We start from the raw sequence: 20,462 nt of genomic DNA, 5'->3' as shown, positions 1-20,462 counted from the left end.
AATTTCCAATTCTTTCCTCTGTGCTTCTTCAATCCTTATAGAGAAAGAAAAAAGTTACAAAAATGAGACACACACACACACACACACACACACACACACACACACACAGGGATTGATGTTTTTTTCTCTTAAATTACCAAGATATTAGTATTCAGATGAGAAGGGTGGAGAAGAAGAAATTATTATTACACATTGCAGAAAGTTTGTTGAAATAGTCTCATTTTCTCAGCATTTCCCAAAGTATGGTATACAAAATTATCTTAATTGACACCCAGATAAAACTGTTTTTAAAAAAGTATGGTTGCCAGACGCGGTGGCTCATGCCTATAATCCCAGCACTTTGGGAGGCTGAGGTGGGCAGATCATGAGGTCAAAAGATCAAGACAATCCTGGCAAACATGGTGAAACCCCATCTCCACTAAAACTACAAAAATTAGCTGGGTGTGGTGACTCGCGCCTGTAGACCCTGTAGACTTGCGTCTGTAGACCCAGCTACTCGGGAGGCTGAGGCAGAAGAATCGCTTGAATCCGGGAGGTGGAGGTTGCAGTGATCAGAGACCTCACCACTGCACCCTGGTCTTACAAAAAAGAAAAATTTTAAAAAAAAAAAAAAAAAAAATATATATATATATATATATGGTTATATTAAAGTAATTATTATTTATACTAGAAAAAACAGCATATTAAACTTGTGATTTTATAGATACTATTACTAGGACAAAGCTTAATTGATTTTTAGATGCATTGATTTAAAGAAAAAAGGAGCACACTGATATTGCAAAATAATTCAAGAGGTGCATGAATTTCTAGAGTTTCGGGCTCCTGTGTTTGATATTTGCTCCTCACATGTCATTAGGTAAGAGAAAAGTCTACTTAATGGTGTTTTCCTCTGAGTCAGTTCCAAAAAATTTTTCCAATTTATACACTGGATGGCAGAGATAAGAAGTGATGCCTCCAGAGTAGCTGAGACCACAGGCATATGCCACCATGCCCAGCTAATTTCTGTAATTTTTTTTTAGAGACAGGGTTTTACCATGTTGGCCAGTCTCACCTTGAACTCCTGGGCTCAGGCAATCCACCCTTATTTTTAGGAAAGCAGAAATAATCATCTCAATGTGTAATCACAGGAATTACAAATTTAGGAGACTAATGGAAATAGAAAGCGTTACAGCATGCCAATGACAGCAGAGTCCAGAGTCTTAGTTTTGGTGCTGAGACTATGTGACTTTAGCAGATTTCTTCCTTGAACCTCATCTGTAAAATGGATCAGAAGAGAATGACAGAACAGCATGTACCTAGAGATTTATCTAAACACGTCAGAAATCAAATGGCTAGTTTCATGTTTCTAGATACCTTCTGAAGTCTTTCTACCATTTAGCATAACCAAGCATGTCTTGCATCTCTATCTTCCGCTGAAGCTTCCCCACCAACCTCCATTAGAGCTCAGAAAATTCACTAGCTCTTCCTCTTATAACATCTTAGATTTGACATAGAATATTGGAGCTAGAAGACACTTCATAGGCCATTTATATCTGCTTCATATCAGATGTTTAAATCCCTCTGCAATATCCCTTCAGTCATCCAGCATCTGCTTGTACAATAACAGTAACCGCAAAGTTGATAAGCAGCCAAAACATCCATTGTGTTCTCTGCAATGGTACTTCCTGTTGGCACAGAGCTGCTTTTCAAACTAAATCTGTCAAACCTACTTCTACTTCCTCAGAGTCATCAGACTATCATATTCTACTTCAATCTCTCTTCTTTGGGTTAAGCATCTTTAGTCTTTACCTGTTCCTTATGAGTCATGATTCCAAATCCTACTAATACCCTGGTCATCGTGCCCTAGATGCATTCAACTGTAATAATATTCCATGGAAATCATGATAACCAAGACCAGATATAATCTCCTCCTTCCCACCTACAAATGTTTGTGATTTGCATGAAATACAACGGTACAACCTACTGTATCATTCATTCTATTCCCTCTCTCATTTCTGATTTATTTAATATATGGGACACAGATTAAAACACAGGTATAGTACAGAGAAACACTAGTGAAACTCAAGTGCTTATCTACATATTTGAAAATGCTGTGAGAAAAATTTGGGGGCCTATGCTAATGCATTTTCTTTTCTTTCCTTTTTGTTTTGTTTTTTTTTTTTTGAGACTGAGTCTTGCTCTGTTGCCCAGGCTTGAGAGTGCAGTGGTGCAATCTCAGCTCACTGTAACCTCTCCTGGGTTCAAGCGATTCTCCTGCCTCAGCCACCTGAGTAGCTGGGACTACAGGCACACGCCACCATGCCTGGCTAATTTTTGTATTTTTTTTTTTAGTAGAGATGGGTTTCACCATGTTGGCCAGGCTGGTCTCAAACTTCTGGCCTTGTGATCCGCCCACCTCAGCCTCCCAAAGTGCTGGGATTACAAGCGTGAGCCACTGCACCTGGCCGCAGTTTCTACAATCTCATTAACCATAATCCAAAAATCATCCTGATCTCCGAAGAAACCTAACAACAAGCTATACTGAACAAAGCTATACACCAACATATACATTTATATCTAGGTATGCATATATATGTGTGTGTGTGTGTATGTGAATATATAAAGTATCCATACACAAACATTTTAATCAGCCTTACTTTGCATCACAAGCAGTAGAATATGAATGTTCTTTTTCCCAAGATACTTACATCATGCAGTATATAATTGTTTTTATAAAGGCAGTTTTCCACAATTCACAATTATATATATAAACATATGTATCTGTAAGTCTCTATCAATCATAAAGTGTTTTAGACCTACTTAATCTTTACAAAACTCCAGGATGCTGTAAACTCAAGGAAGGAATTAGCACACTCATTTTCAAGTAACATCCAAAGCTTGTCAAAATTCACATAGTTTTTTAATTACAGAGGCAAAACTGTAATCCAGGCCTTTGTATTCCAGATCCAATCTCTCTCACCTTTTTGAGACAGGGTCATGCTCTGTTGCCCAGGCTGGCATAATTATGGCTCACTGCAGGCTTGACCTCTCAGGCTTAAGTGATCCTTCCATCTCAGCCTCCCAAGTAGTTGGGACCACAGGCATGTGCCACCATGCCTAGCTAATTTATTTATTTACACACACACACATATTTTTAGAGACAGGGTTTCACCATGTTGGCCAGGCTCGTCTTGAACTCCTGGGCTCAAGCAATCCACCTATGTTGGCTTCCCAAATTTCTGGGTTTGCAGGCATGAGCTACCATGCCCAGCCTAATCCTCACTTTTAAAAACAGAAAACTATTTGTTACAATCCATGATTCAAGTTTTTCTAATCACAAATAGAGCTAGACTCTTTTGTAAATATTCCCCAAAGAAACCACATGAACTCTAAAAACCATTAGCAGCCTCTAGTCACAAATACCAATATCATTCTTAATAGGTGAAATCCAAAAACAAGAAAAGCCAAAGCAAGATTAAACATTTATGAAAAATCTAACTTTCTACCTGAAGCTAACAGATTCTTGCCAACTGCAACATCTTACATTGCTTAAAACAAATGTTCCCAAATCTAGTTCTAACATATAATCTCGGCGAGACCTTTTCTAAAATATAAATACAGAACCTTTCTGATACAGAGATCTGGTGCAGGACAAGGCAATCTGTTTGACATGAGTCTGATGTGACTCTGATATACTGGTCCAAGCCTGGCATTTGTTAGCTGTGGGAAGACGCTTTTACACTTGCAATATCCTCCCTCCTATTCCTGCAACGTCAGCTTTCCTTCTTCTAGTCAATCAATCTCATCAACATATAAATATGCTAATAATATTTTTCACAAAACAATGTTCTCATGATAGTACATTCCCTTACTTCTCCACACAACCTTACTGCAAAACCCTTATAGAAAGATTTTTCCATACTCACTGTCTCCACCTTTTCACTTCCAGTTTCCTGAGCTCTTTCAAATCAGACTTTCTCACCCACTTCTCCATCGAAACTGCTCACCAGTCACCAGGGTTACCAATGACCTCCACGTTGCCCAATCTAAAGATCCATTCCCAGTGTGCAGATTATGGGTACCTCTCATCAAGTTGGTCATTCCTTTCTGCCACTTTCTTAATTCCTGTGTTATCACACTCTCCTGAATCTCCTCTACTTCTCAAGCTACTCCTTCTGGTTTTTTTGGTAGGATTTAGCTCCTGATGGCTAAATATAGAACACTGCAGGCTTAGTCTCTACATCTCTTTTCTTCCATATTGACACTAACTCCTTACATGACTAAATACAGTTCTGTGGTCCTAAATACCATCTATATGCTGGTGAATCACACACTCATATCTCAGCCCTAGCCTCTCCTAAATTCCAGAATTTTATCTTTCTATTCAATGTCTCTTCTCTATTCCATGTGAAATTTAATATATTCAAATGGAACATGTTATTTTCCCACCCCACAACACGAACGTACTCTATTTCCCAAATCAATAAAAGGTGACCGTCTTCACCTCATTGCTCAGGCCCGATTACTTCAGTCATCTTTGAGGCCTCTCTCTCTCTCTCTCAAAACCCACTGTCAATCAATAGCAAACCTTGACAGTTCTACCATCAAAATATATTCCAAATCAGACTATGTGTCACTGCCCGACACATTATCACCCTATTCCAAACCTCCCCCCGGAAGGGCTGAATAATCTGCTAAACGGTGTCCCTGTTAGAGTCTGTTTTCATAGTGCAGCCAGAGTGATCCATTTAAAATGTAAATGACTTATGCCACTGTTGTCCAAAACCCTTCCATGACTTCCCATAATCCTCATGCCAAAATATGTGTCATGGCATAAGACCTCAAATAATCTCCTTTCCTACCGTTCTTCTTCACTTTGCTCTTGCCACACTGCTCTTCTTGCTCCCCTTTAAATATGCCAGGTTTTTTCCTGCTTCAGGACTTTTCTACCTGCTGTTCCTTCCCAGCTGGGATACACCTTCCCTAGGTGTTTGCAGGCTTGCTTCTTCCCTTCCTTGGTCTTTACTAAAAAGCAATTCCTTCAGAGAAAACTGCTCTATCCAAAGAGTTCTTCCTTTCACTCTCTATCCCCTTAATGGGTTTATTCTCTTCATAGCACTTATTACCACTGACATTGTATTATAGGTATGCAAATTGTTTATTTATGGTTTTACTTCTGCACTAGAAAATACGCTTTCAAAATCGACATTATTTTGCTCACCACTGAACCTGTAGTAATTAAAATAGCACCTGGCAAAGAGTAGGCCATCAATAAATGAAGGAAGGAATGAAAAAAAGCAAGCAAATTCATTAGCCTGAAACACATGTTATTTCTTGCCCCCATGACTTGGTGCACATTTTCCCTTTTAGTTAAAACATTCTTTCTCGCCACATTCTATGCCAAGTTGATGCCTATTTATTTTTAAAAATGCAACTGAATGATAACTTGCTCTCATCTCAGTTTGCTCCTAAGGACAATTATTCTTATCTTTAGCACCTATTTTTGAAGATGTACTTTTGATTATATATTTGCTCCTTGGCCACACTATGAACTCCCTGAGGCAGGTGTTGACTTAATTTTGTATGTCCAAAGTCCAGCACCTATTAGAAACCCGATTATGTCTAAATATGTCTAATCAATAATGCTTACATGAGCTTTTGCTATTTCCTTCTGCCTGTGCTGTTTTTTTATTAACAGCTGATGTTCATTAATGTGGTTGCCACACTTACAAGTAGTTCAACTGTTCTCTCTGCATTACACATAAAAATGCATGTAGGTCCTAAGAATTAAACCCTGATCGAGTATATAGTTGCTCACCATTGACTGAGAACCAGAGTGATGCCAGCCCTTTATGACAGAAATAAGTCTGATATTGGAGTCCATTACCATACACCTTGTAAGAGTCTAGTTACTAGCCACCAGTGAAAGCATTAAAACAAGTTTAAATAAACAAAATGCATTAATCTCTATCATGTTATCTCATTGCACAACAGAGACTGAAAAGTTTGTATTTAACTGATGAGGATAGCATCTTCTGTAAGCAGCATCATAATAGAATAGGTCAGAAAAATTTGTGTGCGACGAAATAGCTATTGGAAGATATACGTCTTATGCCAAAGAAGCTGTAAGGTTCATGTTGGTATAATTTGCTTCTGTCTTTAAATCCCTCTCCAACATGAAACAAAATGAAGCTTTATTTTTATCCCTGATATAGCCTTTGTGTTATGAATGCACCAAATATAGCAACAGTGGTAATAAATAAGCTATATCTCTGTCATGCTTTTTATATTTTATGCTTTGGACATACACTATTTCATTTAAACTTTACAATGCTTTGATGGAAGCAAGGATGATCATAATCACTATAACAGACCAGAATTTTGAGGCTCAAAGAGGTGAAGAAACTTGCTGACGGTCATGCACTGAGTGACCAAAAGAACTTGATTTCAACCCAGGTTACAAGTCTACAAATCCCAAGTGTACTAAGAGGTAAAAGTTCTGGATTCAAAGATCCAGCTATTTTACACAGACTTGGGGCTTTGAAAAAACATCTCAAGCTTACTGGCCCTCAGTTTATTCATCTGTCAAATAAAAGGGTGGATTCAGTGCCTCCAATTGTTGCTAGCACCTGAGTATTATTAATCTGCAGTTTAAATCACTTACGCTCTCTGCACTTCCGCTCTGTAACCCTCGTTAGAAAGTTACAACCCAGGTTTCCGCTCTGTAACCTTCCTTAGAAAGTTACAACCCAGGTTTTATTTTTGCTTCCTAAAATCTTTGTTGCAATAATAACAGCAAGGTGCATTACAATTAGTAAAACTTTGTCATGCCTAAAGGATTCATGACATGAGAAGATCAATCAAAACAAAATCCTGCCTCAGTGTCAATGTCTGCCTTAGAAATGCACTTACACCTTTCTGAGACAGCTGGCTATTTTTGATCATAAGGAACCTGCTAAGGAGGCCAAGGTGGCTTGGAAAGTAGAGGTGACGCAGATCTGAAGTCACTGGACAATCCCAGCTCCACATACTCTTTCACTTATTTTTCCTCTTACACTCCTGGAGGGATTTGCTTGAGCCTCAAGCGCTCACTCTAGTTCCAGCTCAACCAAGAATTATGCCTTTCCATTTAAAAGGTGAGATGACAAGAGTGTACCTATTTACAATTCCGGAGAGAGAGGAGGGCAAGGTTGAGAAACTAGAATAGGATGTCAGACCATTCTCAGCTTGCCCCTGTGGTATTGCTGATATAATAAATCCAACTCCCCCACACCCCCAATAGAATAGTCAGGCAATTTCTCAGCAGGTGCTGCAAATTCCCTCGATGCCAGTCCACTGAGCAACAGCCTAATCTATCCTGCTCAGGTTACTACTCTTTCTGCCTCATTCAATGCCCAGTTGCTTCTGAGACTAATCCAACTCTGAACACAGAATGGTTTTTTTCTAGTTAACATGAATGTAAGAAATCACAGAATATTAGCCAAGCAAGATTGCTCCTCCTACTATGACTGCATATGCATTCCAGAGTGAAATACAGATACTACCTACATTGTGTTTAATAAGTGCCAGGCACTATTCTAAGAGCTTTACATATATTAACTCATTTTAGTCCTCACTATAATCCCCATAAAGTAGGTGCTATTGTTATTGTCATTTTACAAACTGAGAAATTGAGGCACTGTGAAGGTTGTTCAAGATCGTATAAGTGGTACGTTTCAGAGCCATGCAAAACCCAGGCAACGTGGCTCCGTAGTCCACGCTCTCAGCATCTATAGTCGACTGTTTCACTTCAGGCAACCTCCTTCAAAATTTGATAAATTTGTTTTAACAGGGATACATTTCAAAAACACAAAATTGAGTGAAAAATAAGATACAAAGAAATAAGTAACACTGGATACCATTTATATAAATTTTTAAAACACTCAAAACCATTTCACATAATATGTGTTAAGAATATAAACACATGGACTGGAGGCACACACACACAAATCGTTGTAGTTGTTAGACCTGAGAAGAAAAGAATTGGAGACAGAACTGGGAAAGGTTCTAATAATTTTAATTGTATCACTGATATTTAACTTCTTCATTAAAAAAAAAAAACCCTGAAACAAATACGACATAAAGTCAGCAAATCTGTTCATTCTGAGTTTTAAGTGTATAGGTGTTTGTTACAGTATTCTCTGAACATTTCTGTATCTTCACCTTTAAAACAAACTACGTATTTTTTTTTCTCCTATTCCTTCCTGTGTCTTCCCAATTCCAATGTCATGAACTCTACTTCCAGTGGAACTCATGGAATCCATAAGCATTGCATTTTGGAAAACAAAATCATAATGATGACTCACCTAGAGTTAGGTAGCCTAATAGTCACTATAAATAGAATATTTCCAGCTGAGAGTGATGAAAACAACTCAACAACCAATCCACTAAACTAGAACTTGAACTGAGCACATGCAAGCAATTACAGCAGCCAACTGTAATTGCCAGAGAAGATAACCTACAAACAAAAATATTTGGGAGAATTTATTTCTACTCCAAACATAGCAGTCTCTGCTAGAACAATGACAATGCTGACTAAGAATGACACACTTTAGATATCATTAATATCTTGATTAGGATCAGTTTTGCTCACATGTTATCTCCCATATCAAACTATGAGTTGTTTCAAAATAGGATTGATGCAGGTTCATAGCTTGGCACATGACATGAGTCTTAGTAATGCTGGTTGAAGAAAACATATAAATGAAGCAGTATTTCATAATGTCATTCTTTCCCAACCTAAAACATTCAACTCTTCAAGCAGTAGGGGGACCAATGAGGCTGACCTTAAAAATTTCTATAGCCAGACAGATACCATTCTGGGGAGTGTTAGTAATTTTTGCTTACTAGGATAGAGAATTATCTCTTGTCCTAGAAATTACTTTGTTTTGAGAAGGAATGCCTTGTGAGCCTTCTAATCATACAAATCTAAGTCCATTTCCTATTCTTTGTTCTTGGAAATCCCCCCTCCCACCACCACCACCATTGTAACAGATGCTTCCAACGAGGTGTTAAGTATTTTGTTTAGTAATTTACATTGGATATATTTTAAGCAGAACCAAGTTTAAGCAGACTTAAAAATTTTTCCTCTGCATTTGGCTGTCCTATTTGAAAATCCTTGTTTATTATTCTTAGAAGAACTGTCTTATTTTTCCTAAAAGAATGAGAACAGATCATCCCAAGAAGAGCATGCCAGACTAATCTTTTTGCAATCTACTTTGTAAAATAGATAATGGAAAGGTGTAATGCCACTTGGGCCAGATTCTTAGTGTTTCTCATCCAATATTTAAAATGGAATAACCCAAACACTTAGAAATGTACAGATAACTACTGTGATTACTTTTCTGTATCAGAAGTAGTCAGACCATGCCCTGTGATAGAAGTGTTTCTCCTAAGAGATACGCTACCTTCAGTCATCTGGCAGTAAGAAAAGCAACTAACCTTAGAAGAGGAGCAGGAATAACTTCATTTTCTCTCTGGAATTGGGAGTAGAGCCTAATTGCTAAAGGAAACAAATAATATCCATTATGCAAATCTGGCTAGGAGTTAAAGAGAGAAGACCAGGAGACTCTTCTAGGGAAGGATATGCGCTAAGGGCTGTGGAGACACTGATAGCTAATATCTATCTTAACATTTCCATTCCCTTTACTGTAATATACTTCTGCTTTCTGTAGGAATTCAGTAAATTATTCCAAAGACCCAGAGTCTGGTTTTTCTTAAGACTGAAAGAGGAGAGTGGCAAAGTTCTTGCATCTCGCTGGTTCAGAGTGAGGGAAGTTGGTGGAGAAGTCAAATACACAACAGGATAAATTTCTGAAATGTATAAATACTTGTCAGTGTTTCTTAGAAATTGCTGACAGAAACACAGCAAGAAAATGAAAAACAGGCAATCTACTGAGTGAGCCTACCTGTCAGAACTTGAGAAATAAAAGTGAATTTACTTTTTAGTAATGGGTTAATGAGGTCAAAAATGTTTTGTTATACTAATTCAAAATGTTAAAATTTAATATGACTTTTGCCTGTCTCCTGTCCTGATCCTCTGAATAATCTCACAACATAAGAAAGGGTTGAAAATGGATCGCCATAGACTATTCAGTAGTAATGTTACTATGCTGAATTCCGAAAAATCATTAAACCAAAACCACTTAAAAGACTATCATTCAAGTTATATGTTACAGCCAAAGTACTCCACAACACCATTTTACATTTAATTTTATCAATGAAAAACCAAATTGAAATTCTTTTCTGAATTCTAGGATATTACGGTGATTGTTAGTTTTATCGAAATAAACAGGAATCTCACAAATGCAACAGGCTAGATATAGACTCCTACTGCTTTTTACCAGAATAAAGCACTGTCTTAAACAATAAGGAAAAGCCCAGCATATAGATCCAATTTTCAGTACATCCAAAGATTTAGTACTGATGTACATCGCTTGCCATAAATTAGGAGAAGGAATAAGTTAGGATAAACCATCCACTCACAGCATGCATTTGGTATTTTATGACATTAGGAAGGATAAGCGTCAAGAAAAAGGAGTAGAAAATACTAAGTCCCTACTACATGTCCAGGATTTCACAGCCTAAGCACCTCACATACATTAATACATTTAGTCCTCAGAACATTCTTATAAACTAAGCATTATCATTAAGCCCCATTTCATGTATGAGTTACAGGAAAACCGGGGGACTAGCCCAGTCACACAGCCAGTGAGTGCCACAGCCAGGATATAAATTCCTGCTTTGTCTACAACACCTTTTTTCAACCTCTAGATTCTGCCTCCCACTGTATTCCAAGTGTGTGCTCCCAGGGCTGACTGGTGGCCTTGTAGACTTCCATCAGCTGTATACCCTATTGAGGAGCAATTTAAGTCTTAAATTTCAGATACAGTGTACCTAATTTTCAACCTTTGCCTTATTCAGCCACCAATGACATGACCTCAGGAGGTTCTTCCATTCTTCCATCGCTTCCACTTAGCATGTAAAAAACAAAAACAAACATAAACTTTCCATTAAACCAATTCTCCCTCGCTCAGTCTCTGCCAATGTTATCACTCAACAACTGTTTTATTTATTCCCATACCTTCTTAAACATTAGTTTTCCTCTTCTCTAAAACTCTGAAATGCTCCTTGACATTATGATTCATTTTGGCATTTAAACATAGGAATCCATAACTTACAGTGTCATGATTTACAAAATAACTGGTCCTTAAAAATTGCATTAGAAATTCCAATTATCTTTTAAACATCACCCTTTGGGATTTTGTTTTGCCCCTCCTTTCCACTTCTTTCTCACCACTATAGTCTTTTCTACTGTCTGTATGTACCCTCTCTCCACCTTCAATTATACAGCCCAAAAAAACTTAGGGTACGAGAAGAAGGGAGCACTTTCAGGAACTTTTGTATCATATTTATTTCTTGTGTCATCTAACAATGAAAATCTCGAAATGTCCTTTATACTTACTTCAATATAAGAAGGAGAAGGGGGAATCAACATAGTTGTATACTCTTCCACAGAGGTGAGAGATGCCCCATAGTGAAGAGCAAGAGCTAGTGATCAGTGGATGGAGTAGCACACTGCTCAATTCTTGGGGTCTTCACAGGCAAAGAGAGGATAACACAGAAGCTGACTGAGACCAAAGGAAGCTTTAGTGGTTCTCTACCCTGTTTCTTCTTCTATGTCGTTCTTGCCAGGCTGCTCAACCCCAGTGGTTGGCACTAGGGACAGCCTGAAACTGAAACTACAGGGCCAAAATACCCCAAGTTGGACCTTTAATGAATTTTCCAAAAAAAAAAAAAAAACAGAATTCATTTAATCTAAAATAGTTTTGTACTCCTTACAGGTGGCAGGCACCAAGCTAAACACTAGACATAAAATTAAGGGGAGAAAAGATGTGCCACCCTTAAGGAGATAAAATAGATAGATCATAAATGGAATAAATGGAGATATACATTGACTTATATATGTCAGTCTAAATGTCAAGCAAAGAAACGTGTTGAGTTGATCATCCTACTCACATATAAGTGACTACTATAGAGCCATGAATTTTTTTTTTTTTTTTTTTTTTTGAGGCAGAGTCTGTCTGTCACCCAGGCTGGAAGGCAATGGCATGCTCTTGGCTCACTGCAACCTCTGCCTCCAGGTTCAAGTGACTCTCCTGCCTCAGCCTCCTAAGTAGCTGGGATCACAGGCGTCCATCATTGCACCCAGCTAACTTTTGTATTTTCGGTAGAGACAGGATTTCCCCATGTTGGCCAGGCTGGTGTCAAACTCCTGACGTCAGGTGATCCGCCTGCCTTGGCCTCCCAAAGTGCTGGGATTTAAAAATATTTTTAAAGGTACTTTAACATGGAACACACTGTTGATATAATGTTAGGTTAAAAATAGTTTATAGAATATAAAAGAAAATTTATATTAAATGTAAATAGTGGTTATCTGGGGTGAGACCACGAATAATTTATATATTATTTTTGTCTCTCTGTGTTGTTTTCAAATTACTAGAATGAATCCGTACAACTTTTATAATTAGAAAATGCATAAATACACAAACATACTTTTTTTTAAAGAAACGATCAAATTTTACACATTGCAGTTGGTGCATCAGCTTATGGTAAAAATAGGATTATCCTTCAAGCACAGGATGGAAACACTGGTAGCCTGGACAACTGAAACCAAGAAAAAGTGTGGGTACTTGTTTCTCTCTTTCGAAGTACTGGACTGAAAAACTGGACACATTATGCCATTGTTTCACATCCTCCAACATAGACAAAAGCTGCAAAGGAAAGCCATGAGTTCTACTTCCTCAACTAAAAAATAAAGAAATAAAAGTTGGTTAGGGAAGCACCTGTCTAGAAAGTAAACTAATAAAAATTAATTTTAAAAATAGCGAACTGTCTAGATTCAAATCCTATGTCACTACACAGCTCTAGAACAAAGGTCTTCCATACTTTTGAAACTCCAAAAACAAAACAAAAACATTTCCTGCTAAGATAAGGAGAACAAGAAAAGCAAAGGTCCAAAAAAAATATGAAACAAGGTTTAACCCACACTGGTTGCCAAATAAATGCAAACGAATATATTTTTCTAATACATAAGAAAGATGTAAAACACACACATATGGCATAGTGCATCACAGCATAGAAAAGGTACACATGGCAGAAACAGTTGAAGAACAGCATAAAATGCCTGGCAAAAGTGTACGTCACTAGAGGACATACCAACACTCTTAAGACTATTTATGATCCCTCAGAGCTTAAAACAGAATTACCGTTTGACCCAGTGATCCCATGATTGGGTATATACCCAGAGGAATATAAATCATTCCACTATAAAGACACAGGCACGTATATGTTCACTGCAGCACTGTGCACTTTGCAAAGACATGGTATCAACCTAAATGTCCATCAGTGGTAGACTGGATAAAGAAAATGTGGTACATACACCATGGAATACCATATATTCAGAAAAGAATGACAAGATATCCTTTGCAGCAACATGGATAGATCTCAAGGTCATTATCCTAAGCAAACTAACACAGGAACAGAAAACCATATACTGCATGTTCTCGCTTGTAAGTGGGAGCCAAATAAAGATAATATATAAACACAAAAGGGGGAACCACAGACACCAGGGCCTACTTGAGAGTGGAGGGTGAAGATTAGAAAACTTCCTGTTGGGCACTATGCTTAGCACCTGGGTGATGAAATAACTGTACACCAAATCCCCATGACACACAATTTACCTACATAAGAAACCTGTACATGTACCCCTAAACCAAAAAAAAAAGTGATAATAAAAAATAAAAGAGTATCTAGGCCTTTGAAAGTTACACACTGGTTAAGTGTTAATATTTGCTCTCTCACTTTCCACACTTACTTCTCGGTCCACAAGAGGCACTTCTGCCTTTCCCAGATTATTGGAAATAGAGTCTTCACCCTTTCATCCATTCTTCTCACTCTTTTCCATTCTTTTGTGTGTTTGGTGAGAGCAGAAGGAAAATTGAACAGGTGGCGCATAGCCTGTTGTTTCTTTTTCTGTGGATTGGCCTGGCCACAGGCTGGACACATTCTGAGCTGCTGAGTAGGCACTAACAAGTCAGGACCTCGACCTGCCTTTACAGGCAGATGTAGAGTCCAAATCTCTCTGACACTACTATTGGGATTCAACAAAGATGAGGTGGGAATTCTCAGCAGGTGAGTCCTCTCTGTAGACCCAAACCTTCTATCTGGCGAGTTAGACATGTGAAGATTTAGTTTTGGGAGAAAGTTGCATTTTGATCATCTCCAATCTAGTATTCCAACAGTCTTCTAAGAAGGTGGCTAGCCATCTGTTTGACAAGTTTCTCTATTTTCTCAATTGTCTGGAACTCAGAATGAAGGAGGGAGTACAAAGGAAGAAAACTTATTACTGATATCCTTTCCCTAGCCAACAGCACACAAAAATTTCTACACCAAGATATTCATCAGAACAAAATTTAAAGGCTCATAACAGTGGATGTGATCAAAATACCAAACAACATTAAGTAGACTGATATTTATGGTATAGACCTGTAATGTCATTCCCTGAAGTAATTTTAAATCATGTTTAGGAGAATCTTTTGTAAAATGGCATATCCGTTAGTATTTCAAAATACATACAAGTGTAGAAAAAAAAAAGAGGAAACACAAATAATTCACTATTTCCCACCTAGATACACCCTGATTTATATTTAAATAAAGTCGATATGTACACATCATTAGAAACAGCACAGAAATGCACAAAGCTAAAATGGGAAATCCTCTTTCTAACTGCTTCAAAAGTCTCTCTAAGTAACCATTACAAATGTTGCAAATATTTCAATATATGTACCTCTTTCCATATTTAGAGTAACTGTTTAGTCCCATAGAAAGGAAAAAAACAAAACATATTAATGTTTGTGTGATAACTTTTGTTTAAAAAATTCACGCACGTAGAATGGAAGGGATTATATTGGGATTACAGATTTATAGGAGATTTTCTTACCCTACAGAGATTTTACATTTTCAAAGTTTTTTGCTATCATGAGAAAACTGCATAATCTGAATATATATATAATCATTAGCTTTTAATTATAAAAGAAACACATTTTTTCATTATACTTTAAGTTCTGGGGTACATGTGCAAAACATGCAGGTTTGCTACATAGGTATACACGTACCATGGTGGTTTGCTGCATCCATCCCCCCTGTCATCTACATTAGGTATTTCTCCTACTGTTAGCCCTCCCCAATCTCCCCATCCCCTGCTGTCCCTCCCCTAACCCCCTCAACCCCCAACAAGCCCTGGTGTGTGATGTTCCCCTCCCTGTGTCCATGTGTTCTCACTGTTCAACACCCACTTACGAATGAGAACATGTGGTGTTTGGTTTTCTGTTCTTGTGTTTGTTTGCTGTGAATGACGGTTTCCAGTTTCATCCATGTCTCTGCAAAGGACATGAACTCCTACTCTTTATGGCTGCATAGTATTTCATGGTATATAGGTCCCACATTAAGAAACACATTTTTAATAAACATTTAAATAATATAAATAGATGTAAAGTAAAAAGCAAGTCTTCCTTTTCAGCTGTCAAACTCCCTAAAGGTAACTGCTGTTGATTGAAAAATCACAGAATTCTAAATCTGGAAAAGGGATTTTTATTTCTTATCAAGGGTTACAGGCTGCTAGGTGGCCATTTCCTGAGACTGGGAAGTGTAACTCTGGCAGACCAAAGACAGGTACTGGAAGGAGGGGGGTTGGGGTAGGGGCTTTATGCTAAACAGATTGGCTAAATATCCATATCCAACAGGTTATTAGAAGAATTATAATTATTCATGAAGGTAGTCCTGGTGCATGCATATTGAGCAAATATGCATCTAACATACTACCTATGTTCACTGTGGGATGGAGACTTAACATTAAATGTATTACAATTAGGCCCACTGGGTCAAAGGTGAAGCAGTGACACAAAGACACTCAAGTGCACAGCTTGTGTAAGCCAGCCAGTGCATGGGCAATGTTCTCTTATCAGGAGAAAGTTGCTGATGTCAGTCTCCTGTCCAATCAGAGCTACAGTTATCACTTGTGGAAAAGAGGCTGGGGGTTAGTTAGGATTTGGTGCAGCTGCAATTGCTTCAATACTGTCAGTTCCTGTTTAGCTGCTAACGAAAAAATACCTGTGGCAGTTAGAATACAGTTTATTCTTTTTTTTTTTTTTTTTTGAGATTGAATTCTGCCTTGTTGCCCAGGTTGGAGTGCCGTGGCGTGATGTCAGCTCACCCCAACCTCCGCCTCCCGGGTTCAAGTGATTCTCCTGCCTCAGCCTCCAGAATAGCTGGGATCACAGGCACACACCACTTCACCTGGCTAATTTTTTATATTTTTAGTAGAGGCAGGGTTTCACCATATTGGCCAGGCTGGTCTTGAACTCCCAACCTCAGGTAATCCACCCACCTCGACCTCCCAAAATGCTAGGATTACAGGCATGAGTCACCATGCCCAGCCAACGTAGTTTAAGTGTAGGGGTGCATAACTTAACCCTTGCTTGGGATGGCCTTAGGATCTATTTAGAATTTGCTATTTTATGGCCACAAAGAGTCTGTTCTATCAGCCTTATGATTTCCATTTCAGCATTAATATTGGCCAGTTGTTGTGTCTAAACTGCAAAACAGAGGGGATATAACAAGACGAATCTGTCCTGCCATCTAGTCATGGCCATGAACGCAGTTTTTGAGGCTTTTCTGGGATAACCTTGGTTGTCACAGTGTCCATTTGGTCAGCTGGGAGGCTTAGCATTTAGTTGTAGCTTATACTGCCATTAGCAATTTTGAAAGCATTTGGCCAATACATACATACATACACACACACACAGCCACAGACGTTTTAAATAAATATAAATTTACTCAAAATTTATAAATTTTTCAGGATAAAATAATGTACATAGACCTAAATCTTCACCTGGGGAAGTCTTGGTTTCCCAATTTGTCTTACCAACTTTAAAAAGGAATGCTATCGTACTTTATCTCACAATAAAGTGTGCAAGCCCAAAGGTCAAAGGTAATGACTGATGTTCTCCATATTCCATACCATGGCAGTTTTAGAAAATGCAACACCAACTTTTCACCCTGCTTTTCACCACTTTCAGGTAACCCCTAGGGTGCTTGTGAACAGAAGACTGTCACCAGGCTGAAAGGGCTATCACTGCCCAGAATTCCTGATCTCTATACATCTTCTGGCCTTTGCTTTTGAGGAACTGGAACCAGAGGCATGTCTACTATCTCTAGTCAATAGCTTATTTGCAGAACGCTGGAATTAGTTAGGGTAAAAGGGTCATCACCATCATTTTGAGAATGGCTTCATAATGACTATAACTCTGCTATCCACCCACAAGTATCTCACTGCCAAGGTCAGACGCTGAGCTAACATGGCGATTCACTGGTTCTCAAGTTCCTCCAAGTTAAGCAAATAATTAGTGCCTTACAAAAATGATCCAGCTAGCAACAACCCCTCTCCCCTCAAAAAAGAGATTCATTTTGTGTCACTAAGTTTTATTTAAGGACTATGCAATCGCATCCCAGCTGGCTTCATTGAAACAACAACATGGGCAATCAGTGACACCAACTGCAATGCTATCGTTTCTATAAACAGTAATGAGTGGAGGGGGTAGGTCGGTACTAGAAGCTTTTCTATAAACAAGAAAGATCATTTCAGCAAGAGAGATTGTCTCAGAAAGAGTCACAGTATCTTTCTAACTGGCACCCTATGACATGCAAATGTCCTACATTTAATGGTATCAGAAGAAATAGTCAAACATGACATTCATAGTGAAAATAACATGCCATAAAGATAATTACATACACTAAGACAAAAAATAATTTTACTTTTTTAAGATACTCCATAGGAATTTATAGAATAGATCTATAAGTATTCCATGGATGTCCCTTTACAACTCTGGTACTACAGAATAGAACTTGCACCTTTCTAAGAAGCTGGTGTATTTAATATATATGGCTGTGAATAAATGAACTTACGTTGAAGCAAGAGCAGAGAAGAGATGTCACATAGATAACTTTGCAGGATATCTGAATATGGGCAAAGCTAGGTAGACTTGAATTGAGTTGTAGGATAATTGCCTTTTGTAAAAAATTGCTTTTTATATCTTTAACTTGTTTTTATTCAAACACATTTTTCCAGTAAAATATACAGAGATACTACTCATTTCCATTAAAGTTCTCATCTGCCATACCCCAGCACTTCTTTGTGAACTCCTAAATGCTTTTCAAGCTCAGGGAGATTATCATGAATCTTAGACTGAATCAATTATTCCTTCCTTGAGATGATACTTACCATTAAACATTAAATCAATAAGGGTTGTTGAACTGAAACAAACTGAGAGTCCCAATTACTTCTTCACTTTGACATCTATAATGTTCTGTCTTGCATTACACACCTTTTGCTTGTAGGTACGGATCTCCCTGCTGTATCTCTCTTGCCTAAAACAGAAGCTAGCATACAATCAATCCTGAAGATTTTTTTTTGCTAAATTGGAAAATGGCAATCTCTGAAGTAAGAGACATGTTCTAACTTTCTACTCTCATATGAAGAGGGAAAGAAAGAAGAAAGGGCTGGCAATTTGGAAGGGTTAATTGGCATGGTGCAAGTATCCTACCCAGGCTTGGGAAAAAGTCTGGTTTCCCTTCTTTCTTCTGCTGTGCTTACCACATGGCCAAGCAAATGAATTGCTGGCCCATGACCCAGAAGGGAAAACTGAGCCTCTCCTTTCACCATAAAGTATCTCCCTGACATTCTTCCCAATGCACACAACTCGGAGTTTATAAGTTGGGAGAAGAAAAGGGGCATTTATTTGCAGTTTTCATTGCCTGGCAAGACTGCAGCAGTGATGAAAGCTACTACATAGTCACTGCTTTTCAGGCAATGGAGATAACTCTTCCTCTCCTAGATGTGATTGGAAGCATCAAAAGGGGTAATTTCCACATTTTACAATAAGTAGAAAGGAACAACTAATTTTTTCAGGGTCTTGAAATTACAACTCTAAAAGAATAATTTCAAAGTTCTTGAGAAATATCAGTAGGCATTAATTACATCTTTGGAAAAGGGATAGATATCACTTAAGGAGCAATGCACCAATCAGCCTCAGGACACACACTAACTAGAAGGGTAATAATGAAACCTCATAATTTAGTATGCTAAGCTAATTATGAAAAGACTACAAACATAAATCAATACATCTATTTGTTATATACTAGACATGATATCATAGAGAAATTAGAGCATTTTAACTGAAAAGAACCTTCCACATAGCTCAATAACTTTCCATTAAATCTTACTAAGCTGCAATGTCTTATTACAGCAATCAAGACAAGTTAGAAAATTGAAGGTAGGCACAAAAAGAGATTTTAACTATTTTATTTGCATTAAATGTCCATTCTGGGTCACATGGTGGGGCTCTGTTCATCACAGATATTCAGGTACACAGGCTAAGGGAGTAACCACTGCCTTGAACATCATCAGCAGCAAAGAACCTGAGGTAAATTGTGCTCTGGCTATGAAAGCTTCCCAGGTGTCACTTCTGCTCACATTTCATTTGCCTGAGCAAGTCATGTGGCCATAGCCATCTTCAAGTGAATGGGATTACACCATCTAACAATGTGCCCAGGAGGAGGATCCAAAATATTGGGTGAAAAGTGCTAATGACAACTCAACAATGAGAAATGAACAACCTGATTAAAAACTGGTCAAAAGACATTAGCAGACACGTCACCAAAGAAAATACACAGATGGCAAGCAAAGATATGAAAAGATATTCAGTATCATATGCCATCAAGGAATTGCAAATTGAGTCAATAACGAGAAATCACTCCACACCTATTAGAATATCCAAAATCCAAAACATTGGCAGCTCTGACAAGGATGTGGAGCACCAGTAACTTGCATTCATTGCTAGTGGGAGACCAAAATGGTACAGTAACTTTTAAAGACAGTTTGACACTGTCTTACAAAACCGAACACTGTTACTATACAATCCAATAACTGTGTTTCATGATATTTACCCAAACAGGCTGAAAATTATGGTCTCTAAAAAGCATGCACATGGATGTTTATAGCAACATGAGTCTTCATAATTTCCAAGTTTTGAAGCAGCCAAGATGTTCTTTAGTAGGTGAATGGATAAATAAATTGTGGTAGATCCAGGAAATAGAATATTATTCAGTGCTAAAGAGAAATGAGCTATTACACCATGAAAGACCTGGAGGAAACTTAAATTCATATTACTGAGTGAAAGAAGTCAATATAAAAAGGCTACACACCAATATACTTTTCAAACTATACGGGCATTCTAGAAAATGCTAAACTATAGAGGTAGTAAAAAAAAATCATAGGTTTTCAGGGATTAGGAAAGACAGAGTTTGGGGTATGTGTTTTTCATAGG

General features: G+C 37.9%; 1 protein-coding gene across 2 annotated transcripts in view; it reads right to left on the bottom strand.

Moving 5' to 3' along the window:
• The window catches only part of FGF12 (fibroblast growth factor 12), a 581,066-nt gene that overhangs the window by 346,965 nt on the left and 213,639 nt on the right, over window positions 1-20,462 (bottom strand). The gene's annotated exons all lie outside the window — the stretch shown is intronic.

This window comes from Sapajus apella, unplaced genomic scaffold (assembly GCF_009761245.1).
Source record: "Sapajus apella isolate SASKATOON/1434 unplaced genomic scaffold, GSC_monkey_1.0 scaffold38, whole genome shotgun sequence".
NCBI lineage: Eukaryota > Metazoa > Chordata > Mammalia > Primates > Cebidae > Sapajus > Sapajus apella.
The sequence above is the reverse complement of the archived record's forward strand: the minus strand, read 5'-3'. Positions and strand labels throughout refer to the sequence as shown.